At 41.3% G+C, this 26,888-nt stretch overlaps 1 pseudogene; it reads right to left on the bottom strand.

The window, feature by feature from the left end:
• LOC147430260 (uncharacterized) lies at positions 1–21,472 on the bottom strand (annotated as a pseudogene).
• Positions 21,473–26,888: the final 5,416 nt, after the last annotated feature.

Below are 26,888 nucleotides of genomic sequence, written 5' to 3'. Positions count from 1 at the left end.
TCATATGATAGCCTCCCCCAAGCGAAGATCGCCCATTGTCCTTTGCCTCATGCTGCATGCACTTTCTTGATATTTCTTTACCTTTGTTTTTGAGTGTAACAGAGTAAGTTCTTTCACGATCCATAGCTTAGTGCCGTTGAAAAGATGTGTTTGGTGTAAGAGCTTGAGTTGATATTCTCTATTCTTGAATTCAAGGATGTCTTGTCTACTTGGTAATGGTTTTCTTCCATCGATCATTTCTATCTTGTCGGGGTCAAAGCTCGATTAGCTTGAGGGTCTCATTGAAGAAGTTTATGCGCTCCCAAAATTTCTCCTTGATTGCTTCCCATGCTTGTGGTAGTCCACCAATGTGGACCTTGAGAACATTTGATTCTTGGCACTTTCATTCTTGCAGTTCCATTTCCACACATGTCTCTACTTGAGCGACCACCATTGATTTAGCTTGGGTGACCTTTTCTTTGGCTTCCATTACCTTGTTGGTGGAAATATTGACCGTTGATTTGAATTGGGCCTCAAGCTTGCTAAGGCAAGCTTTGAGGTCACAATTCCCATCCATGACTCAATTGAGGGCCATTTCAAGTTGTCTCAAGCGATTGGCCTTGCTCAAAACCACTACAATGGCTGCAACCTTAGGCGTGGTTGTGTCAGGGTCTTCAAGAGACCCTCTTTGTTGGGATCATCTTTGGTCGGGACTGTTGGACAGATACGCCACGACGGACGTCAGTACAGCGAGAACTCACCTAACAAGTAATGTCAGCTAAGGACGAAGCTCGACCCGAAGGCGTGTGGAAGCAAGAATAAGGTGTCAACCTACACTCGACCGACTCCTAAATAATTCCTACAGAGGTACCTACCAATTGTCTAAGTCACAGCCTTCAAGAGTGCAAAAGAGGATATTTCTTACAACGCTTGCTAGAGCCGAACACCCATCAAACACTTTCGAAACACCATAGAACTTGAAGGAGACCTTACTAATACCTATAGGCTGCTCTCCCTAAGGTCTATGAACCAAAATTACGACCCAAAACACCCGATGCAGAAACACGTAGGATGTGTGGCCGAAATCTGCAGGTCTTCATTTTCGAAATCTAAAGTGCCTAATGTGTAGCTCTACTCAATGTGAAAGCGTGGATATGCTGCAATGCGAAATCAGATAACGTATGCTCACCCAAACAACAGATGAAGCTCGTAGAAGGAGCTCCCAAAGCCGGGCCGTACGCGCGCAATGTTGGTATCGGCTCATAGCTCTAGTCGGGGGCAACACGCTGCACTTCTCCGCACTCGATTCCGACCACCGTAGCACACGTAGCGTCAAGAAGAAGCTCACACTCTCTCTCACGTACACACTACGCTCACTCACAGACTTCCATTGTTTTTAAATGACAAAAGGTGTTTCATTAAGGTCAAAAAGTGGTATATATACCTTACAAATTCTCAAACCCTAAAGTTCCAAAATCAGTCATCTACTCAATCTAACTATCAAAACTGGGATACAATCTGGAAACTTCTGTAAGTCCCAATATTTACAAGGTGAAAAATCGGGTTTTCCTCAATGAATGAATAATTACAAAAATAATAGTCCGCCGAGTAGTTAGATGCTGTGGGGTGTGTCCAACTTCTAACATCCCCCCCCTCGTTGTTCATGTTGTCCCCGACATGGCCTTGATCCTTTGCTTCATGTTATGGTCTCCCGCATCTTTAGCAGTGATTCGTACCTTGCATGTAGATTCAGTATTGTTGGGCCAAAGATATCTGTATGCATGGTGAAGAAGCCCGTGTAGAATGTTTCTTCAAAATCCTAGAGGTGATAGGATGGTAGAAACATAATTCTTTGATACAACGCATGTATCACCTCCTTGGAAGGTTGACCTGACATATCATAAGCACATCTGTATGTATTCTGGAAGAAGAATATGTTGTCATTCACCTGGCCTGGCTTGAAGGTCTCGAACACTGCTAGGATGGTTCTGCAGATCTTTCTCATCATAATGCATGTAAGGTCAGGCTATCTAGTGAACAACTTTATGGTGCCCGTTAGGGCTTTCACCATGTATTGTACACTTATTCTCTCACCTTCCTTCATGCCCGGCAGCTTTGGGTAGTTCAGCCAAGTGGGTTGGCTTCTTTGTAAGATTTCTTGTGCCTTCCACGTCCTAACCCTTGGTAGAGGACAAAAGCTGAGGTTGTCCCTGATATGTTTAGGTGCCTCTACCAAGTGGATTAGGTATTGTGGGTACTTGGTAAGCCAAGCCTTTTTCCACTTTGGCTGAGAATCTACTATGAGCTTAACTCCTTCTGGCCTCGAGGTGTCTGCGTTGTAGAGAGGGACCGTTGGCTCTTCTTTGATTCGCATGTTTATTGTTGCTGCTTCATATTTCAGCAATGGATATGGGAGAGAGGGTTGAAGCCACTCACGCCTGAGATTGCTGGTGTCGATCTTCTGAATGGTCATAGATTTGAAGACCCTCTGCTCCCATTTCAAGGCTTCCTTTGTGCTTTCTTTTAGCTGTGCCTCTATTGCCTTACGCAATTTTCCCTCCTCTTCTTGTGTTAGATCCTGTGGCTCTTGAGAGGATCCTGCTGTGCTTTCCTCTAGCATGGGTGTGTCCACAGGATCTGCCACATTGTCGAGGTCGATGCCCTCATTGGTAGCTGGCCCTGAGCTTTCTGCTTCTGCTTCTTGCCGGCCTTTCAACTCCTCAATGCAAATTGAGGAGTGTCTGCTTTTCTGCTTTGGCTTCTCCGCCCATATCACGAGGAGGTCATTGAGTTCAGCGTTTAATTTTTCAGCCTCCTCAAGCTTTATCTTTATGCTCTCTAATTCTTCTTGTAGGGCTTTTTGGCTGTCCTCCATTCTTGTTTGCATTGCGATAGAACCTTCATCCATCATTAACCTTTGCTTCTTCTCGAGAGTCAGCTCCTTCTGGAGTTCTTGCATCTGCTCTTCATATATTTGACTCTCGGAAATGATTTGAGTCGAGCTCGTAGCTCTAACTGTAGCAGGTGATGCTCGCAGCCTCTGGATGGTTTGATCTTTGACTTTTAATTGGTCCTTGAGCTCAAGGATTTCATCCAGGTTTGCTTCTTGTTCTATCTCTGCCTTTTCCTTGGCATTCCTCATGGCCTCTACTTCTTTAGTTTCTTCTGCTAGCTGGAGTGTCAGATTATCCCGTTCTTTTTTAGCATCTCGCAATGAATTGCTGAGTTGCAGACACTCTTCTTCAGCTGCTTGTAATCTTTTTGCTGCTACCTCATTTGCTTCTTCCTTTGCTTGGCAGTTTTGTAGAGACGTTGCCAAGCTGGCCTGGAGGTCAGCTTCTCTCTCTTTTTGTCCTTGGCTTTGTGCCTGCAGAGTATCCCTTTCCATCTTGGTCTTTTCTTCGGTGGCCTTTAGAGTTATCAATTCTTCGTCTGATGCCATAGATGTTCTCTTATTCCAGCTAGCATTGTCATCATCATGTCCCAATCATTAGAGGGCGGGTGCAGGTCTACCGTGTCGGTAGCAATTTCCTTTAGCTCAACTAGCCGGATGCCTGGCATCTGTTCTTTATGCCATGTCCTCGCCAAGTCGAATGCGACTATGGCAGCTTCTTCCCTTGTATAGCCTGCACCTAGCAGGTCCAAAAATGCATAATATGCCTCATCTAGTCCTTTTTGCTCAGACGTAGGCTTGGCCTCTTCTTTGGGCTCAGGTTCTTGCCTTTGCTCTTGCTCCTCAGCCTGGTGTTCTTCTTGATTGTCCTCAGCCTCCTTATCTTCTGGTGGAGGGCTGGTAGGAGGTGGTGATGGCTGTGGGCTCTGGGTTTAGGGCTATTTGGTAAATCTGTAGGTTTTCCCTTTAAGTCTCTGTCTGCTTTTGTTTTTCTTTCCCTTTCTTGGTTTTCTTGTTCATCTAGCAATGTCTGCCTTATCTGCTCCACTTCTTCCTCAGTGAAAGGGACATCATGGGAATGTTTTCTGCTGCAGCATCAAGAATCTCGAAATTCTTGATATAGTCTTCAAAGCGGTCCCTCTGCACTCTTCTGGATGATCCGGACATAGACTCGAGAGATGGCTTCCATAGTTTGTTTAAATCGCCCTTGAGGGCTCTTTTTGCTCGGAAACTCTCCATCAGCCTCTCGAGTCTAGCCGCTTTTTGTGATCTTGTCTCTTTGGCCAACACTTGAGAAGATTCCTTTTTTCCTTTCTTCTGCTCAGGTTGCTCCTCTGCAACTGGCTCTAGCCGTCTCTTCAACCTCGTAGCCACCCTTGGTGCTCGTTGTGGCTCGTCTTCTTTGTCTTCCTTTACCCTTAGCCAATCATTCTGAGATGGGAGGTCAGGCCACCTTCCCTTGGCGTGTAGTGCTGCATAAATTACCTTGGTTATCATTTCTCCTGGCACTATGTAGGTTGGCTTTTTGTTGCCCATTTTTACCAAGCTGTCATGTATGTATGCCACATAGTTGATTATCTTTGGGGTGCCTTTTGTCATTGCCCAAGTAAACGTTGTGGCAATTGCACCTGGCGGCATCCTATACTTCTGTGGCCTCTTCGTGCACATGTGGAAGTACTGGTTGTACAATTGGCTCATGATCACCACCTTTAGGTTGGCGATGTCTTCAAAGGTGTAATTGGCCTTTTTCTCTTTGTACATCTTGACTTCACCCCTTCTTTTTGTCACACTGTCTCCCTGATTGGAGAGATCTAGTGCATGGGCTACAACCCGCTCCGTGATAATGATCTCTGTATCGGGTCTGCCGTGCAAATCTGTCACCTTGGCCACTCCATCCTCTTTGATGCTTGCTACAAACTCCCATACTCTTTTGACGTCCACCCTTGCTGGTATTGCTTCGAAATAGTTATGGAGGTCAATTTTCTCCAAGTAGCCGGCCATTTTGCTTCGGACAAATTCATTGAGCTTTCTTGGCAGCATTGGCAGCTCTATTACATTGCCTTCATTGTCTTTGAACACTCCCTGGTAGATCTTTAGGTCGTTTGACTCTAACAGATCTTCCTGTATCCAGGTGCTGGTGGGCTTTAGTGTTCCCTCTGGAATGACAAAAGGTTCCACCTCATCCATATAATCTTTGATTGTCATTCTTTTCTTCTTTGCCAGTGACTTCAAGGCTGCCATAGATCCTGTTGCACTCAGTAATCCAAAGTTAGTGTTTTTTCCATATTAGCTGTGAAACTGAGTTTTACTTATCCAAATGACTTGAAAATTGAAATTATAGCTTAAAAGGAAGTTGTGAAGCTGTGCATGTGCTCATAGTGCAAATCTGACCAAAAAATTGGAACATGGTTATAAGCTTGGATTTGAATTTGGATGTCAAAAAGTTGATTTTTGGGCTGATTTAGGCTTTAGGTCACAATTTGGGTAGATTGTCCATCCTGGGTAGCAATTGATGTCCAAATGGGTTGAAACTTGGTATATGGGCTCAATGCATCATGGTATTGGCTCCTATGATGTCATTTCTTGCTGCACAGAAGGCTAAATATGTGCTGAAGACATACTACGCGTAGGATGTCTTTTTCTTCAGAATTGCATGAAACTTGTTCTGTGGGTTGTCCTTGGCCTATGGAACATGGCCATGTTCTTGGATTTGAATTTGGATAAGATTTGATGCCTGTAGGGCTCTGTTAGGTGTTTTTGGGCTCAAAAAGTATATCTTGAAGGTGTTGGGGGTCAAAAGTGATTAGAATGGCTTCAAACTTGACATATGGGCTCTTGCTGATGAGGTAATTAAATCTGGAATGACAAAACTTCCCTTCCATGCCAAAAAGGTCCATTAGACATCCTACGCGTAGGATGTCTAATTCATCATTTTTACTCCCTGACCACGCAGATGGTTTGCTGATGTGTATGTGAATGTGTTGTGCAAGTTTCATGAGATTTGGACAAGATTGGTAGGTCAATGGCCCATTATTGCCTCTATGCCCTAACTTTGCGTTTTTCCATGCATATGAGGTCAAATTTGGTCCAAATGTGATGAAACTTGGTGTAGGGCTTGTAAATGTCATTCAAAACATGTGCATGACAAAATTGTTGGGTTTTGTACCAAAAAGTGCCTTTGAGACATCCTATGCGTAGGATGTCTCCTGATGATTTTTTCAGTGTTAGTGCTCCCAGTGCTTGCCCTTTGCCCCCCTAAGTCCCTTTTGAGCCTAATTTCAACAAAAAAGTCAAATGGATAGAGTATAACTCCCTGTGTGGACTTCGGAGCCTCCGAGCCATTTTCTGACTTTTGGAGTGCTTTTTGACGATGAAATTTCTCGATGTTGGTCTCCATAGCTTCCCAATCCCTTGGGGATCCTTGCCGTATGGTTTTTGTCGACTTTGGCTTCATCGGAGCTCCATTTGGCAATTTGTCGCTCTAGACGCACCCATGGTTCCGTTTACATACCTTTGATGATTTGTGGTGGTCTACCACCATAGGACTTGGTTGTTGATGGTCTAGGAAAGCCGCTCGTGAAGTTTGGTGGCAAACGGACTTGCAGTTTGGCCGCAAGTGCCTTTTGACGCTTTGTGTGTCTGATGCCGTTTCTGAGTTTTAGTGCCGCTTCGGGTCACTTTTTGGTCATGCGGGTCATATGGACTTGTCGAGCATGTCGAGATGCTCCTACCCATAAATTTTGGTAGCATTTGGTCGCCGATTCACCGATTTCCCATTTGGTGGCCTCTTGCGGGTTTCTGGGAATTAGGGTTTTTCCCGATGGTTTCCCACTACCTTTGGCTATCCAGGACTGGTCTCCTAGACTAGGGTAAGCTGCCGATGAAGTCTTGTTGCTTTCGGGTTAGCCGTTAGGCCGCCGTCTCTTCTTGTAGGTCTCTATCGCTCGCTTTGTGTGAGACCTCTACGCTAGTTTTCGCGACATAATGACAAACATGCGCGAAAAGCTCAAGGTGGTGAGCCTACCTCTCATGTTTGGAGCTGGTCTGGTAGACGTGCGCGTTGTAGAAGCTGCTGGAAGGTCGATCCGCTCTAGGTGGCAGAAGCTCTCTCCACAAGGTCAATAGTGAGAATGAGCTAAAAATGGGGTGGAAATTTCTTATAATGGAGGTCCCCAAACCATTTTTCACGAATTTTGACATGTGCTCCTATCTTTCTGCGAGATGCGGTTTAGGCTCAAAAATTTCTTGATTTGGACTCCATTTGCCCTGTTTACCAGAAATTTGTCATTTCGGTCAAAACCTGGCCAAAACACACTTTCCGCTCCAGTCTCATAATTGCACCCCACTGTACCATAGGTTGTCCTTTAGTCACTGGTCATCCCCATATTTCTTGTTTTTCATTACGACTGTTTTTCACCTGCTTTTTGTATTTTTGAAGTTTTTCTGCCGAAAATTAGCAAAATTAAAAGGAAAATAGAAAATCAAACCCAGAAAATTCCCAAAAATCATAATAGATCACAAACATCACCGCAACACATTATATACACTCACATGAAAGTTTTATGGCCGGATTTCTCTGTTTTACCAATATTTTGCCTGAAAAATGGCTATTTCTACTTATATACACACACCTAGGGGCTTGATTTGGCGTTTGGCCCCCTATACCTGTAGCTTCATGATGTATAAGGGCATATATACTTGGGTTACTCCAAAAAATTTCGTAATCAAACGTCAACCCTTAAAATAGTCGAAAATCATGCCCTTTTTTGCTATTTCTGTTATTGGTTCCGCATTGAGAAATGGCTTCCCCCCTCCTAGTCGGAGTCCTCCCGGATGACAAGGTTTTGCCTCGGAGTATGTGCCGTGCATAGGTTGAAAAAGTTGTGCTAATTCCTGGCCGATTAATGTGACCCTATTTTATGCATACTCGGTCAATGCATGGAAAAATTAATGCTGTGCAAGAGAAGAGAATAAGCAAGATGCTTATTGGCATTCGCCGTTGAGGCTTCCTTGTTTCTTTGCAAGTAGCAGCTGTAACTCTACTGCTCTCTATTTAATTGTCTTTTTGGCAAGAGGCAATTGCTTTGCCGACACGGTTGATTGAGCCGTAGCTGTTTCTGAGGATAGAATTGGCTGGGATGTGATAGCTATGGGCCTTATGGCCTTGGCTTTCCATTGGTAGTTTGGCGCTGCGGACTTTTGTAGATGGTTTGGTACTTTCTTGTTTGCCATTGGTTTGTCCGTCATCGGCATCCACATATATTGTCTGCTTTCCATTGTTGCTTGTACCGTAGGGATTTCCTTTGGCTTTTGCTTTGGTATCCAAATGTGAGTGACATTTTGGTTATGGCTAAGCATTTTCTTTGGGATCCATATCTATTTTATGACCTTGGTTTTGGGTTGCACCGTCTGCTTTGTTGGAATCCGGTTGTTACATTTTTTTTTTTTCCGCCATTGCATTTCTATCCTTCCGCATCCATACTTGTTTACCTTGTTTTGGTAGCCTAGATTTTTGCATTGTGGCTAGTGACTTCAACTGTCTGTGATTAGCATGGTTGTCTTTTACCTGGTTGTTGGTCTCAGGTTTCATGGTGGTCTTTGATGGTATTTGTTCTTTTGTCTCTGTTGCCTGTGATTGCATGGCTTGTAGTTGATCATGATGGTATTTCTGAGCAAAAGCTATCACATATTGTTCATGTTCGTGCTGAATTTTGACCGCCTTTGCTTTCCAGTCTATCTGGATATTGTATGCTTTTTGCCAAGGTTGCCCTAGCATCATTGGGTGTTGTGTGCTTTCATCTGTCACCACATAGAATTTGTGTGCGTAAATATATTGATGTAGTTGTACATGCAATATAGTCCATCCTAATGTTTTCAATGGGTGTGATGTGCTACTTTCCAGCACTTGGGGGGTAGGATGAAGTTGATCTGTGTCTTTGATATGTTGGTATAATCCGTAAGAGATCAAATTTTCTTGAGCACCTGAATCAAGCAAGGTTGTTGATTCAACTTAATTGTTGCCCACTTTGACTGTAATTGTTGGCTCTATTGTTTCCTCCTCCAAGTTCATCAGCCGAATGGCATTGATTCTCAATGGTGGTTTACTTTGTTGTTGTTGTCGCAGAAGCCGTCTTTTTGCAATGCGTTCTTGTGCTTCAATTGAGCTTCCTCCCGTACTCTCTCTTTTTCCTTCATTCTTTGCTTTCCTTGATGAATTTGTTGGAGCATCTCCTATGTGAGGGGTAGAAGATATCTCCTCAGTCGACACCCACTAATCCAGTTTGGCACTTCTTCACCTGCTAATGTAGCAAGCTTGACAGCTCCACTTTGTGATAGATCATGAATCACAAATGGTCCCATCCCTTGCTTTTTAAGTTTCTTGGCATGTTGCTTCAAGGTATAAACAAGTACGTAATCACCTGTTTTGAACTCTTTGGTACGCACATATTTGTCAAAAAAATTCCTTTTGTCTTCTCTTTTTAGCATAGATTGAAGCAACAACTCATAAGCGGAGTTCATCTAGCTTTTCAAGATCATTATTTGGGAAGAGAGTTCATGTTCTGCCCATTCCAAGCTTGTTGCTACTCGTAGAGTGGGGATTAAAAACTCTATAGATAGTATAGCATTTAGCCCAAACACCATGTTGTATGGTGTTGTTCCTATTGATGTTTTGTAAGCTACCTTGTATGCCCATAGTGTTGAGTGTAGCTGTTGATCCCAATCCGTTCTTGATGCTGACACTATTTTAGTGAGAACCGTGCATAGTGTTTTATTTGTGGCCTCAGCTTGCCCATTGGCCTGTGGATGGTATGGTGCTGATTTCCTATATATGACCATGAATTCCTCTAGTAGATATTCAATGACTTCATTGAGGAAGTGTGTTCCACGGTCACTGACAATTTCTATTGGTAACCCGTAACGTACAAAAACATTCTCATACAAAAATTGAGCCGTGGTGCATGCATCAACTTTTTGTGTTGCTTTGGCTTCGACCCATTTTGTGAGATAGTTCGTAGCCACAATGATATATTGGGTATGGGTGCGATATGCAGGGGGTGATATAGGTCCTACAAAATCAATGCCCCATTTTGCAAATGCCCTTGCCCCCATCATTGGCCTTAATGGCACCTCATCTCTTTTTATTGGTATCTTGGTGCGTTGACACGCATCACAACGCTTTACAAACTCATCGGCATACATGTGCAATGTAGGCCACCAAATTCCTGCGGTTAAGACAATTTTTGCCGTCTTATCGCCTGAAAAATGGCCTCCACTTACTCCGCTATGTGCATGTTCTAGAATCAACAAGTATTCGCTTTCACTTGCACAGATTCTAAGTTGATTGTGCTTTCCCCGCTTATAGAGTTGATTTCCAATTAATTGAAAGTCACGAGCTTCCAGCTCTATAGCTTTTTCCCGTGCTCTTGTAATGTTCTCAGGGAACGTTCTAGTGGTTAGGAAGTCAATGATATATTGACTCCATGTAGGTTCTATGTTCACCCGAAACAAAGTTGCGTGATCCACTGGTCGTTTGGCACTACATACTGTACAATTGGTGACATAAGAATGTGTATCCGCATACATAGTTGGCCAATAAACCCCTAACTGTTTCAGCCTCTGGTGTGTTTTCACTGTCGAACAATGAAATGCACAACCCTGGACATGTGCCTCTTCAAGGTAGCACTCGAATTCTTCCGGATTTATACATAATCATAGGATTAGGTTAAATTCAAGATGATACAACCGTCCTGCTATCAACTGGAAGTTTTTTGTTTGTCGAATTGTTTGCTGTTTGGATCGGTATCCTGTATTATCAAACTCACTTCCGAAGGAGAGAATGCTAACTATTTCGTGAGACCATTTGGGTACCATTTCAATGTTTAAAAGATAAGCATCTGGTATGTCATCATCTACCCCTTGAGGAGCTTCCCCGTTGTGTATTCTTGAAAGATGATCAGCTCGCAGATGGGTTTTACCCTTTTTGACCACCACTGTGAAGTCAAATTCTAGCAATATAATAAACCAGCGTACGATTCTCCCTGTATTGCAAGGTTTATTTACTAGGTACAAAAGAGCTTGATGATCTGTGAAGAACACAAATTTGTTTGCAAGCAAATAATGCCGAAATTTCTTCACCGCATAAATCACTCCTAACCCTTCCCTCTTGGTGGTTGTGTAGTTCTTTTCTGCATTGTTTAATTGTCGGCTCGCATAGCAAACCGTAAAGTCCATTGTTCCATCTCCAGGTTGAGCTAGAATACTTCCAATGGCATATGCTGAAGCATCAATGTGCACATGGAATATCTTTTTCCAATCTAGTGCCTTTAATACAAGTGCTGATATAATGTTTTCCTTCAGCCTTTGGAATGAAGTTTCACACTCCTTGGTCCATTCGAAATTGACTAGCGAACGATACAGAGGTTGTGCGATAACCGCATACATGTATATGAATCTTTGATAATATTCGCAGTGCCCCATGAAGGATTGCACTTGTTTCGCATTAGTAGGCCTGGGCAGGTCTACAATGACTTTGACTTTGTCTAGGTCTGTGGTTATGCCGTTTCTTGAGACAATGTGTCCTAAGATTCGTCCTTGCTTAACCATAAATACACACTTTTCCGAGTTTAGACAGATTCGATATGTTTTGCACTTTTCAAAGACCCTTTGCAAATGGTCAATATGTTCCTCTCGCAGAAGAGAGTGTACACGCAGGTCATCCATGTAAATTTCTAAGAATATTCTTAGGTATTCCTTGAAAGCATGAGTCATTAACCTCTAGAAAGTGGCTGGTGCATTTGTTAAGCCAAATGGCATAACTCGATATGCATAAATCCCCCATTTTGTGGCAAACGTTGTTTTGTGTTGATCCTCCCTTGCTATTGCCAGTTGGTTGTATCCTGAAAACCCATCCAGAAAGGAATAAGCCCGTTTCCCGGCCACTCTCTCAAGGACATGTTCTGTAATTGGCAAGGGATAATTATCCATTATGGTTGCTGCATTCACCTTTTTGAGGTTTACACACACCCGCAGTTTTCCATTCTTCTTGGGAACTATCACAATGGGTGACACCCAATCTGTATGTTCAATCTCATAGATGAACTCCGCTTCCATCAGTTTATCAGTCTCTTCTTTGATTCGTGTGGCAAAATTGTCATTATATGTATAAGGACGTTGTTTGCTAGGTTTTGCATCTGATTTCAAAGGAATTGTATGTTGGCATATCAATGGATCAACTCCTTTGAGGTCTTTATAGGACCAAGCGAACACATCTTTATACTTTGTAAGAAGTTGTGTTAGTTGTGCTTCCTCCTCAGGCTCTAAATCGTTAGCTATATAGACCGGCTGAGGCTTTTCACCTGGTTCTGCGAGGTCTATTCTTTTTGCATTTTCAAGCCCATCGTAAGATTCTTGGTTGGTTCTCTCCCTGATTGGTGGTGTCATGATGATTTTTCTATCTTGGATAGTAAATTTCCGATAGTGTGCTGGTACGTTCATGTTGCCCTTTTCTGACTCCCCTTTACCATCACTATCTTCTTCAGTAGTCCATATCTCTCTCAAAGACCGTTTCACTTCTTGGTATTTCTGTTTACGCTCCAGTTTGGTCCACTCTTGGTCTTTTGTTGGTTCTTTTTTGGATTTTTCAGATTTTGTTTCGGTTTTAGCTTTTCTTACCTATTTTATTTCTTCTCGCGTTCGTTCTTTTCGATTTTCTGAGAATTTCCCTGATATTTGATCTTTCACACAATCCTCTGCTTTTACAAGCATCAAATAGTGAGTTTTAACTTTTATCCTGGGCATCAGGTTCTCTCTCGCTTTCCTTCCTGCTCTTCTCCTCCTATAGCGTTCTTGGCATCTAGGGAGTTGATTAGCAAAATCATAAAACTTGATATTCTCGGCTTCATTCCCATGCTCACTTGAGGTGTCTGAACACTCATTATCTGCCTCATCATTTACTTCCAATTGTTCAGAGGAGTTGTAAAACTCTTCTTGTTCTGGAGGTTCTACTGTCTCTTTCTCTGGAACAACGATTACCATGTAATAGGGTAGCACATCGTAGCCATCCTTATCGGAAAATTTTGTTGTTGGAATGTCGGTAATGGTACAGACATCTAATGTTGCCAGTATGTGTTCCCATTCTAGAGGTTCCAAGGCATCTTCAGGGAAAGGTTCCAGAATATACTGTTTGTCCTCAATTGATCTTTCTAAGACGCATTCCTCTTTTCTTAAGCTTCCACAATGTGAAGCTCCGCACATCCATAGCTCTTTTGGTTGCCCTAACCATGCTGGTAGTTCCGATCCTATTATTCTAGCCGAATCAAACTCTTCCACTGGTGTTTGGTTTACATATTTGTAACTATTGTCTTTCAGGTGTATTTTAGTTGTCGTCTCGCCATGTCTGAGGTATATGTGGTCATAACCCCAATCTTGGACCATCTTCAGTTGTCGCATGAATGGTCGTCCCAAGATTATCTCATAATTGTTCTTTTTGTCGAAATCGACTATTGCAAATGTATGCTCATACTCGATCCCGTATGAAGTGACAATTACTTTTTCTAAGAATTCGAGAGGCTTCTCCATGAACCCATCTGCCAACTGCAGCTACATTCTGGTAGCCCTCAGAGCTGGTTTTCCCCATTTTTTCCAGATTTCCTTGGTGGCGATAGCAACTCCCGCTCCACTGTCAAGAATAGCTTTGGAAACTACTCCTTGGAATTTTATTGGTAGCGTCGTGTTTCCGTCTTCTCCCTCACAATATTCTCCAACCTTATTCAATGGTACAGGTCTAGTGTTCAGGTTAGGTCTGTCCAACTCCCTGATTCCTTCTTGTAGCTTCAAGGTGGGGTCTTTCACTCCAAATTTTTCTAGGCAGTTTCCTACTGTGGTCCACATGTTTGGCCTTAACCTTAGGAGTTCTGCTAACGTGATTGTGCATGCCACCGGGGTGGATAACAACTCAATCAATCCTTGTGAATCCATCACCTTGTTAGAAGGAAGTCTTTGAGATGGGAGTGCTCTCACTTCCGACTTAGCTTCATATTCTCCCAGGTAAGAGGGTAAAGTTCTCAAAGAGTCTGGTTGGTTGTGCCCCAAACTAATAGATCCTTGGTCTCCCCCTTGTGAATGTATCTCAAAGTTCATTTGTGATGTTGCCTCAAATTCTTGAATAGGAGGTAAGATCACGTTCTTTTCTTTTTTCGTGCTATTCATGTGGTTACTCATCCTATTAGCCTCGTTGGCCTCTCGGATTTGCTTCCACAGATCATCTAGACCGTTACCGTCCTTTCCCATTTCTACCAATATTTTAGGATGGACCCCGTCACTTGCCCCATCGGTAGTACTTGGCACTATGATAGGCTCTCCTCTGGATTCATAATCATTAGTGAGTATTTCCTTTGTTTCTTCATGTTTCTCTAACGTTGGTTGGATAGGGGTTGGAGCTGGTTCGTCATGACAATTTGCCAGTTTACCCAACGGGTATTCCATCAATGATTGAGCCGTCTCGATCGTCTTCTTACACATATCCAACCTTTTTTTTACTATTTATGTATATGGATAAGTCATCCACCTTTGCTCCTGGGTTTGGTTCTTTTTAAGTTGAGCTTCATAAGCTTTTAGAAGCGCATCTAGCTGCTCGTTTACCTTGTCTTCCAGTACAGATCCTCTTGATCCTGCACTTTTGGGCTCTGCTATTTCCTTGGGTGCTATGGCTGCTGTGGTGTGTGTGCTTAAGCTAGCTAGATCTTCTAACCGCTCCAATCTGTTCTTTGTATGTTTCAACTCATCGGATAGGGCTGTTTGCTCTCGTTCTTTCCTGGCTTTCCTAAGCGCCTTTCTCGCTTTCCAAGTGCTTCTCTGATTTTTCGTTTCTGAACTTTGGGCATCTGTTTTTGGTTCTTCTATTATGGGTTCGTTCGTCCTTCTTTGGGCTTGGGCTTGTGTTACTGCCTGAATAGGTATGATTGTTTCATTTTCCGATCCTCCACTGGAAGGTACTGTTTCCAACAGGTTCAAGGTGGTTTTTGCTCCTTTGCTCGGGTTTTTAGGGCAATCGGGAATCAAATGAGTAATTCCACATTCTGGGCAATACGCATTGACTCTAATGATTTCATCATGAGGACAATCTCTCAGCCAATGGTCTCCGCCACACTTGTAGCAGGGTCCCTTGGGTTGTTGAGGTGCTCCTTGAGCCCCTCGTTGCTGGTAAGCCTGTCTCTCTCCGCCCATGCCTCCATTGGCTATGAACAACAATGTTCATTCATCTAAGCTATATCTTCCTTCTCCTGCGACCTGTGTAGCAGTTGGTGGCCTTGATTCCCTATCATGCTCCAAGGTTCTGGTGTCGAGGGTTCTTTCGGTGGATAATAGACAGGGTTTGCCGCATATCCATTGGGATCTTCATAATATGCATGCATAGGCACCAAAGCCTTTTCCTCTGATTTAGTTACCGTTGGTGTGTATCTTATACCAACTGGTCGTAAACGTGGTAGGGGTGGTTGTTGCCCCAACACCGGTTGTGGTCTTTCTACACCTACAAGTCCTGGTAAGTTGCCTGCTTGATATCTAAGCATCGGTGGAACTTGAGGGGAAGCTACGGGAGCTTGGGGAGCGTAAGGTCTCTCCCTCACATATCCCTTGTTATAGTAACATTCTTCGGTCCCATGGTTTGTCCATTTTTGTTCAATAACACACCACTTGGGCTGTTTAGCCTGGGGTTTGGCGTACAAGTTGATCTTTTTTAGCACTTCATCTACGAGCTCTGATCCTGGTTTACTGCTATTTCTCCTTTCAGTGTTGTCTTGGAAGACTTGCTCCCACTTTGCTGTGAAGATGAATCGTTATCAAGGTCCTTGAACTCCCCTTCTTGGTAGACCGCACAATTGTCCACAAAGGTATAGAGCCTACTTGGTCAACTCATTCAACGTCGTGCTCCTGTTCATATGTAGGTCTTTCTGGAGATCTGCATTCCTTAGTCCTTGGATGAATATCAGCATAAGTCTGGACTAAGTTGGCATTTCTTCAACAGGACAGAACTTAACATATCTTTTTAGTCTTAGGCATACCTTCCGTACAGATTCTCCATCTTTTTGTTTGAATTTATGGATTTGTGAGACGGTATTATGAGCTATTCCCCTTTGAGATAATTCCTCAATAAACTCGTCAAACACTTCCTCCATCGACTCAAAGTCTCTACGCTCCATAGAGTCAAACCAAGTTGCAGCATCATCCTCTAGGGTTAGTCCAAACCCTGAAAATTGGGTAGGAAATTCTAACACCTCTTCGGCTCTAATTACTCGCACAAAGGCTGCTACATGATCTCTTGGGTCTCTGTTTCCTGTGTAGTTCTTGTTTACCCATTTTTGCACTTGAGAAGGTCTAATTCTGCGATGGTCTACAAACCTCATCATTGGATCACCCCGTCCAAATCTATACACCTCCTCAGGCCTTCTGTAATAGGCTGGTTCCTCTCCCAACGGTGCTCCTAAGCCATAATTTCTAACGGTTCTCGCTGGAGGTGGTTCTTCTCTTCGAACTCGTTCGATGGGTGGTCCTCCAAGCTCGGTCGACCCTTGTGTCTTTGTTACTCTCTGCTTAATACCTTGAATAGTGTGGTGGTTCTTGAAAATCCCTGAGCCCTCGTGCGGCTTGATAACCATCTCAGTTTTGGTCTGGTTCCATTGTTACACTCTGTCGAAGCCATGCCTGCAATGATGGCTGGTTTGCTGGTTGGTCTTGGTTGTTGAATGCTTGCTGTTTGGTGGAATGTGAGGTAGTGTCATACTCATCTGAAAATGGATTTGTTGACTTGCTTGGGGTGTGGGCGGCTCTCGGTATTTCCTCAAGGGCATATGATGATGCTCCTGGACCTGTTGCTCTTTCTACTTCCTCTGGGAGAATACGTTAGTATTCTCGCCTGTATCTATCAACAAAAACTAGGCCCTTCCCCGTAGCAGTTTCATAAGAGAATAAGTAAAGAACCTTGTCTTTGCTTAGTTCGTTTACGTATGGTTCTTTGCTGCGAAAGTAAGAGACAATACCCTCGCTCTCGTGTTTGTAGATTCCCACATTCTCGTTATAAGTTGGAATCCTGATTGTTTTCTTATCGTACATAAAAATAGCTCCGTGCCGATCAATGTTTGGTGGCGGCTCTTGAGTTTCTGAAACCATTTTCCCTTTAGCCACGTTATCTCCATAGCAAAACCTTGCTTCTAATCTCTCTTCTCTAAATCTTGCAAGCGCTACCACTGATTTCTCAAGAAACTATATCTGCCACTTGCATGCCATGGACTAAGATAGATACGTAGATTACACAATGGCCTTTGACGTCTAAGGGGGGAAGGTGTGGCTACAACCTAAACCCCCCCCCCCCCGGGACAACCCTCACTCACCAAGGGGGACATGTGGTAGAGCATGGAGAGAGAGAGAGAGAGAGAGAGAGAGAGAGAGAGAGAGAGAGAGAGAGAGAGAGAGAGAGAGAGAAAGAGAGAGAGAGAGAGAGAGAGAGAGAGAGAGAGAGAGAGAGAGAGAGAGAAGAGTATGGCATAGTGATAAAGGAGGGAAACTAAAAGGAGAGGGATGGAAAATAAATAAAGAAATATTGTGTGATAGGTGGAGAGGGAGAGGGGGGAGAGAGCGAGAAGGCAGTTTTGGAAGATGAGAGAGGAGGGGGTTTAGAGGTTGGTGGTGCAACTGGAGGAGCAAGAAAGGCTTGCCTTCCAGTGGTGGTCGAGGTAGCAATGGGCATCATTTGGTGGTAGTGAGTGGTAGGGTGGGAAAAAAAACTTGCTCCAAATCCATCCCCATATTAGGATTCACATTCCTCCTTTGTTTTACAAATAGTCATAATATGCACATCAAGAATAAGAGTACCTATTATGTATATTCCCATTGACACGAATATTGTTACAATTCTTAATCTTAAGAATATTGTTAATTTGTACATTATTACATCATCTTGTGTGCATTATTTTGAATATTGAAATTACTATTTTCTTTTCTTCTATTGCATACTTACTAATATTTATTATATTCCATTTGCTAACTGTAGTTAAATAAGCTCTTTTATTTTTCATCATGCATATATACTACAACTAGTGCATTGCAAAGAAGTCAACAAACACCCGTTATGCCTTAAGTGTGTGTGTGGCATGTGTGGTATTGACTATGCCAACCCATTGTCCAGTGACATTGACCGATGACCACTGGCTATAATATTAATGGCATGTACATATGGCCTAGTATTTTAGGGAATATCTAGGAATATTCCTTCAATTTTTTCCTCAAAACCCCTACCTTCGAACCCTTGCCTAGGGGGCTGCTGGCCCCCCAGACCCCCTATCCGTGGCTGCTCACCGTGCTCCAGACCCCAAGGTTGGGTTCTCAAAATTAGCTATGTACCATCCTCAACCACAAATAAACAGCTCATCATCATGTAAGCTAGAATGCACCAAATATATGTGCACTATTGGCTTCTCCTCATATGGGGGCCTTACAAACTATGGCATACATTCGAATGGTGAACAAAACTGATAGGTGGGCATTGTAGGGATAATAAAACTACTAAAGGTATATTAAAGGGACTTGGATCTGTGTAAGGTACTTAAAAGGTATTGGAAATGTTATAGCCTCAAGCATTAGGTTTTTTAAGTAATATGTAATGAGTTCATGATATGGCATTTATCATGTTTAGATGATTTTTCTAAAGGATGCTCTAAATGTGATGAGGCAAATAAACCATGGAGTACATGGTGCAAGTTGTGATTGTAAGTGTCCAAAATGTTCCTCAATATTCCCTTTTACTGTTGGCATTGGTCTATGGTCAATTCTTTCCTTGCATTTTTTTTTTTTTTGCTTTGTACCATGCTTGGCATCTAGGTTTTTTATTTTGAATATAAAAAAATCTTTCTTTCATTCCCAAGACCATGTTTTCAGCCTCAAATGCACTCCTCATTTCATCATCTATGTCCTCCTGTTGCAAAAAACGATGTTCACTAGGATCAATCATAGAAGACTTTATCTATTTTAGAGGGATCTCTAATGGAAATTTAGTCTCTCTTGCACATGTAGAGTGTTTCTTTTCCTATTTTTTAATACCCATCTTCTTGCACTAGTTGAACCATTTGAAAGGACACTATGTCGTATCCATCCTTGCAAACCTTAGTAGGGGTCATGTCGTTAACATATACATCGAATATGGAAAGTACTTGATCCCATTTGAAAGGTTCAAGGAGATATTCACGAAAAGGATTTGGAACATATTCCTTGTCCTATCCAAAATGCAATCTTCCTTTTGTACGTCTCCACACTCAAATGCACCACATATTCAAATGTATTTCATTTATTGTATTCATTCAAGAATTTTAGGTTCACCCTTTGCACTCGATTCAAATTCCTCAAGCGGTGTCTTAGTGACATCTCTATAAGAGTGATCTCTGAGGTTCACCTTGGTTGTTGTTTGGTCATGCCTCAGGAAGATGTGGTTGTAAACCCAACCTTTAACCATTTTGAGTTGCCTCATGAAAGGACACCCTAAAATAATATCAAAATTGTTGTCCTTGACAAAATCCACTATGGGGAATGTATACTCATATTTGATTTCACAGAACGTGACTATCGCCTGCTCCAATATCCCCATCGGTTTCTCTACATAGCCATCTAGCAATTCTAGCTTCATGTGTGTCTTTATTAAGGCTATTTTACCCCATCTCTCCCATATTTCCTTCATGTAGCTATGGATATTCCTGCTCCACTATCTAAAATGGTTGTTGTTTCGACATTCTTGTATTCGACTGGTATGGTGGTGTTCCCTTCTACTCCTTCACAATATTTTCACAATTTGTTTAATGGTACAAGGTCAACGGTCTTAGATTTAGAGGATTCTGTTTCCTTTTTCCCGATTTCAATGGTATTGAAAGGCCAATCAATGCCAGTTTTTCCCAATTTTTTCCAACTTTGGTCCAAACATGGGGTCAAATTTTAAGCAATTTTGTCAGCAAGATGGTACACTAGATGGGATTTGACATCAATTCCTATAAACTTTAAGAATCTATTATTATAGGATTAGCCTTCCACACTATGTTGTCACAACTCTGACTTCCAAGTTAGCTTTGTGTTCACCCATGTAAGAGAGTAAGGTTCTGAATGTCCAGGGTTTGGTTTCCTTTGAGGTGAAAAATCCCATGTCATCATAGAAAGACTTGATATCCAGGTCTAGGTTCTCATGTTCCATGTTGATTTAAGGGATGGGGGTAGATTAGTAGGTTGCACTCCCTTCCCTTGAGTTCCTTAATGCTTCCCATAATTCATTTGGCCATGTTTCTTCAACCTCGGGGATTGGAAGTACCCTATATGACCTAGTGTCAACTGTGGAGTTTGCAACCACACATTTATCCGTCTGAGTTTTTGTTTGAACAATTCTCTATGTTTGTGCCTCACTTCATTCTTTCAACTCAACATCTACTCGGGGTTGAGTTTTGATGTCCATGTCTTGTTGTGGGTCTGGTTCCATTTCTGTTTAACGGGTTCTTTCATCAACCATTTCTCCCGGGGCGGTCACGTTTTAGAATGTGTATGATATCACGTGAGTTAACCGGAGAGGATTATTAAAAGACCAAAATGTATAAAAATGTATACATACAGAGGGGGGTGGGGGGTTTTTTAAATAGGATCACAGTGTAAGTATAGTATGTATATTGGGGTATTATTAATTACCTCTTGAACGCACGTGATATAGGGGTCTTTTGATAAGTGACTTCCCCAGGCCATTTCTATTTTACGGGTTCTTTCATCAACCATTTCTATTTTAGGGGTTCTTTCATCAATATTTTCCTCTAGAATCTCGAATTCATTAGGTTGGGTATATATCACATCAACTCTATTGTCATTAGGAAGAGGTGTTTGCTGCTTGAGCATCGGCTTCAATCGTTTGACCGCTAGTGCAATGGTGTTCTGTCTCATTGGGTACCTTGGGGGTGATGGTTGCAAGGAGGATTTTAGAGGCAATTCCTCACAATATTTTGATTCAATACCTCTCATTGGTCTTATGGTTGATCCACTTTGTTCAATATCACTCAATTTTAGTTGTCACTACATATCTAGCATGCTTGTCTTAACTGGGTGTAGCATTGGGTGGTAGGATGATCATCCCCACAGGCATCACACTTTTTCATATGAGGTTATCAGATATTTTGTGTTTTTTTGAAGGCTTGGTTCGTTCTTCTCATCACTACCTCTATTATTTTCTCTATACTAAGCACTTACCTGGTCTGTTTCCCCTAGAGGTGTTTCCACTTTTGGCAGAGTCCGTTTCAGTGGTCAAGATATTGATTTCCTCATTAACCTCACCATAGGCCTTGCAATTGTTCACAAGATACAAAGACTCTTTTGTTACTCCTTCTAGAGAAGCAAGTCCCTGCAAATGAAGATTTTTTAAAAGCATTTCATTTCTAAGACCTTCAATGAATAATGCTGCCAATCTTATTGTCAAACTTCCCTTGATGGACATCTCTCTAAATACTACTTGAGTCACAGAAAAACGTCCTTCAAATTCTCATTGTCTCTTTGTTCAAAAGCATATAGCTGAGAAAGAGTGTTGTTCTTCATCCCCTTCTGAAAAAATCTTCAACAAATTTGGTCAATAGACTTTCTACCATAGAAATCCCTCCTATTGTGTGCTCAAATTATCGACCATGAAAAACTTACCAAACCACTGATATTGAGTCAGAGAAATAATATTTTTATGGAAGCCATGGAAAATACTAAACATTCACTTTATTTGGCTTGAATTTAGTTTTTGGGGATCCACTCTTTGTAGAAAAGACATGCCGTTGAGGAGTGGCGAGTCTTAAAAGGCTCTCTATTTAACAACAAGTGCATGGTAATTATGACTCCCTTTCTAATGCTTAGAAGAACTACAATTGAAAAAATTATTACACCCCTATCTTATATATAAATGTTTTTGGATGCCTCTTCAAAAACATAATATTTTGTGTAATAAAATCCTCTTTTGCACTTTCTAGGGCATATTTTATGTCAATATACCATGATGGGGTTTTCCTTATTCTTAGGATGCAAACAACTCTAGTAGCACCATAAGAGAGAACAAAATCTTGTTAGACTTAAACTTAAAAATAAGGGAGAGAGGTGGTTGAACTTAAGAAGGGGGGATGGGGGGCAAAGAAAGGGAATTGCTATGTTTCATAAAAATGGTTGCAACATCCCTATCCTCCAACTTGTGAAATAGTAGTTGTTTAATTACAACAGATATGAGCGTCTCTTTGTATTAGTTGCATGTTTTTCCTCCAAAACAAGTTCTCATTTAGTGCATGATTTTCAAATAAATGTCTTGTTCTTTCATAGGAATCATGCCATTGTGAAAAATTGGTCAGATTTTATAAAATTTAGTAGGTTTCTTTCTTTGATTCATCTTGTTATGTAAAGTCGTTTATGTCCATATTGTATATAATAAACCAGGTGAATATTATTTTTTTGAATTGAAAATCATATAAGCGTAAAAGGGGGTCATATTTACTCTATACAAATGAAAAATAGGGGTTGTTCACAAATTGCTCGCTCGGAGGTGATATACCCTATTTTGTATACATTGAATTCCCCTGGATTATGTGTGGAATTTTTTCACATGTTTTGGCCTTAAGACCTGTTTAAAGAGGGATATATGAGCACGAGGATCCCCTTATCCACAATAATTTTTTCTTACACATTTGGAAGCTTTTTGATCTCATTTTTCTAGGTTCGTCCATCAATCTTACCATTCTCAAATCTCTCATCAAGGTATATCTCCCTTTTTTTTTTTAATAAGGAAAACATGGTGAAGCTTGTATTATTACATGGTCTTCATCTCTATACCCAAATTGTGGCCCTCATGACCCCATTAGAGTGGTATATCCTCTTGCATAGTTTATACAATTTTTGCTTTGGCTCCTGTGGACAACCATACTGGAAGCGTGTGATCCCAATGATCCTGTGCGTTGAGTCCCCAAAACTTAAGTATGCTCCCTTGGCTCATTGGTCCCAGTTCTCCTATTTTGGCCCTCTAGACTTTGCAGATTAGGCTCAAGTCTACTACCCTACGGGTTTGTAGTTTGTAGAATATAGTAGGGAGAGATTGGAGCATTCATAAAGGTGTATTATTCCAACTCTTTTTGGTCCACCGCTTTGTACTCCCACCCTTGTTTTTATGCTAAATAGGTCATTATTCTTTGGACAATTGAATAGGTGAAAGGATATAGGTTCTTATAGCCCAACAATCCCTTGGGATTGGGCTCTACACACCTATAAAAATTTTTCTACTCCCCATTTGCAAATCTATAAAGACTCATATAGGCATAGTTAGTCTAAACTCTCATAGCCTCATTGGTCTTGATGAACCTTGCATTCGGCTTGTGGATTAGAGGAGGTTTCTCCTGTGGCTCATCATCAACCTTTGCCTTGGTTCCTATCATGCCCCACTTATCATCAGTGTAGGGCTGAAAGACTACTCTATATTCCAATCCATTTTCATCAAAGTATTTACCCACATTGTAGTTCACAAGCACTAGGTCCTTGAAATCACTGAGTCTATTGTCTATTTTGATGCATTAATGCTCCATTGGGCAATTGCATGAGCATTGTCAACCTTAGGCGTGGCACTAGAGGTTTCAATGACCTAGGGCCTTTAGTTCCAAAGTTCAAGTGGGCTGACCTTTCTGACATCATTTGTATGATTTGTCAGACGAGGTGTCTAATAGACTTCCTTCTAAGATAATCTCTATTTGTTGACTCTCTTCTTAGTTTACACTCTTCATAATGAATACAGTGCTAGCCTTATCTCCTTGGTTTGGACTTCTAGGATGATAGAATCTTCTTGATCTTAGAACCATGGAAAAATAATTTCAAAGAAAAATCCCAACCTACTACCTTGATTTAGAGATGTTGATTGCCTTCTTTCATGAGATATAGTTCATTTGATAATATTGAATCCCAACCTAAAATGCAACCAAAACTCAAGGCTTCTTAAGTTCATTAATAGTTACAACAACTTTTGGTCAGACCTTCAAAACTCTTAGTTCTAAACTCTGACACCTTTATGAATCCAAATTCAGGTCTAAGAATTCCTATGAGCTTCTAATGACTAGGGCTTCCTGTAGTATCAATCTTGCCTCTGTCATGGGGTGCACTCCATGAAAAAAATGGGTTTTTATATGCAGTTTTCGATTTTATTGAAATAAGGGGTCATCTTATTCCTTCGAACTTGTTAAAAGTGGGGTTTTTTAAATACCTCTTGAACACGCTATATAGGGGGATTGTATATAGTGCACCCCCCAAGCCTTTTGAGAAAATTATTGGGTAGCGACCCAACTTTAGCAAGATTTTTGGCTAATATTTTTGTAGACATTCCCCTAGATGTGTGGACACTAATGGGGTATCTATGTTCAAATTTCCTCAATTGTCTAGTGTACATGAATTGTGATCCATTTTTAAGCAGATCTGGGCTTTAGACTTAGGTAATAGCTATGTTATGCTCCTTGAAGGCTATTTCCCCAATTTATCATTGATTTTTATACCAGAAGTCTAGTCCCTTATCTCTTTCCCAACTTTCAACCATTTCTTTGAGATTATTAGTTTTGCAGTGGGTTCGTAACAATGTTTGATTCAAAAGGCTGGTCTTGGATTCAACAAAGTCATGTATTTCTAAATGTACACATTTACAATTTTTTAATCTGAGGTACATGAATTGCGATTCATGCTCCTCAGCATTTGGGTTTTAAACTTGTTCAGCTGCTCATTTTGGTTATGATGAGAGGAACTCCCCTATTTTATCTCAATTTGACTTTTTGTGGAATGGTAAAATCCTATTTTTTGTGTCTAGCCTAGTTTTTTTATCTTTCTATTGGTCAACACTCCTTGGCCTTGCTTGATTATGCTAGCACTATGCAATGGGAAGCTTTTTGGTTCAAAACCCTAAAAAGATACTTGAATTGCAATTTGAGACTTGCAAGGTTTTGATACCAAATTTTTTTGGCAACTTGGAGATGTTATTTTCAGACTATGTTTCCACCTTGTGCATGGTTTGGATCCCAATTTTTGTTTCTTTTATGTGTTTTTTCAAGATTTTTTTTTCTTGTTTAGTTGCATTTTTGCAATTCTTTGACCTCAAGGGATTAGTTTTGGTCTTGTAAATCCCTTCTAAGTTAATGTGAGCTCACCTTCTCATCTTCTTGGCATGAGGTACATGAATCACGATCCATGTTCCTCCACTGATTGCATTGATATTTTTCAGCTTTATTGTAAAGGACTTTTGGAAGATGTGTTGGGTGATCCTTTGTAGTTTGGTTCCCTATCTACCAACACTTATTCCGATGTCAGAGAGTTATGGTATTTTTGAACCAAATATGTTCTCCCAATAATTTTCTCTGATTTGCATAGCCCTAAGTGACGGGTTCCGACCTACTTAGCCTACTTCTATGAATTGGAAATGGCAGTATGCTATGAAATGAACACAATGTGAAAATTCTGCTAATTGGGGTGGTGTGTAAAACACTATAAAATCATAGAGAAAATTGGGGATCGAAATGCTTGAAAGTGACTCAATCACAACACTCTTAACTATCAAATGGCACTCTAGACATTCCTCGGCCTCTATACTCTACCAAGTGTCCAAAACCTCATTTTTGCCACTATTTTTCTATAGTGAAATGGAATGGTTTTAAGGTGGTTCTTCCTAGAAAACATAAATATGGTCACAAGGTCACTCAACCATTGTAGGATCATTCCCTTGATAGTGGTGCCAATGTTAGCAGGTCGCCATGATGAACATCTATAACATAACTATCAAGCACTAACATACTCTATATATGCACGAAAGCGATCGGGATGGGGCAAAAAGACACATTGGGTTTGGCAAACCCAATGTAGTGATTATGATTGGAGAAGCACTATAGCATAACAACAAAATCAATATATTCAAATAGTCTATGACTGTCTACACTTAATCCTCACCCATGCCAAAAAATCAAAGCTTTCTTTAGTCAAACAAGCTTGATACACAACGAAACTTGAGAAGACAGTGCATAAGGACTAATAGAACATATTTGGATCGTGTAAAGTCATTTTCAAGAGGTATATAAAAGGTGATTCATGGATTTGAAGGTGTGAAAAACATAAACAAAAGTAGTCTAAAAGCTTCATCTATACTCTAGGACTCATCTCCCATAAAAAAATCAGCATTTGCACTTGATTACAATATCAAAGCAAAAAATTTATGATAACAAAGTGTAGTCATGAACTTGAAAAATATTGCTAATGCACATAATCAAATGAAAGAGCCAAATGACAAGAACAAGATGTTGTTGGTTAAAGGCCATGTGGCCGGATGTGGTCAGCTAACCGGACATTTTCTCTATATTCACAAACATTTTCTTATATACAAAAGAAATAAAGAGAAACACAAGATAAGCTTGACTATGCTGTGTGTTTCCTCAATCTTGCCTACTCTCTTCTTCTTCTTCCCCCTTCCTTGTACGCACATGCACAGTGACACGCCTTTTCAACTGGTATCAGAGTAGGTTAGCTTCTCGCTCCCCTCAGCATGTCCGTAGCTGCCCTAGAAGCAAGGAGTCTAGCAAGGAATCAAGGTTTTCTAGCAGAGAACCAAAGGATTGAATAAATTGAGCAACTCAAACAACAATTTTTGGGAGCTCGAGAGTGCATCAAAACAAGGGGAATCAAGAGCAAAGCAGAGCAGTGAATCATGCATGAGAGCAGGAATTTGCAAAAATCAAACCTGAACCTTGTTTTGGGCCTAGCCATGGCAAGATTTGAAGAAACAAACAACTGAGCTTGAAGGCAGATCTTTGAATTTAGGCAATTGTATCGCATGGCAATTGTAGCTAGTCAAGAGCAAGGCATGGCAATTGTGGCTAGTCAAGAGCAAGGCATGGAAAGAACAAGCCATAATTTGGTAAGGGCTGGACTGTAGCACTATAGGAATTAGAGAAAATTGAGCAGCTAGGGGATTAGT

The sequence above is a fragment of the Adiantum capillus-veneris genome, chromosome 22 (assembly GCF_014529385.1).
Source record: "Adiantum capillus-veneris isolate H3 chromosome 22, ASM1452938v2, whole genome shotgun sequence".
Classification (NCBI taxonomy): Eukaryota; Viridiplantae; Streptophyta; class Polypodiopsida; order Polypodiales; family Pteridaceae; genus Adiantum; species Adiantum capillus-veneris.
This window is presented reverse-complemented; position numbering and strand designations above follow the sequence as displayed.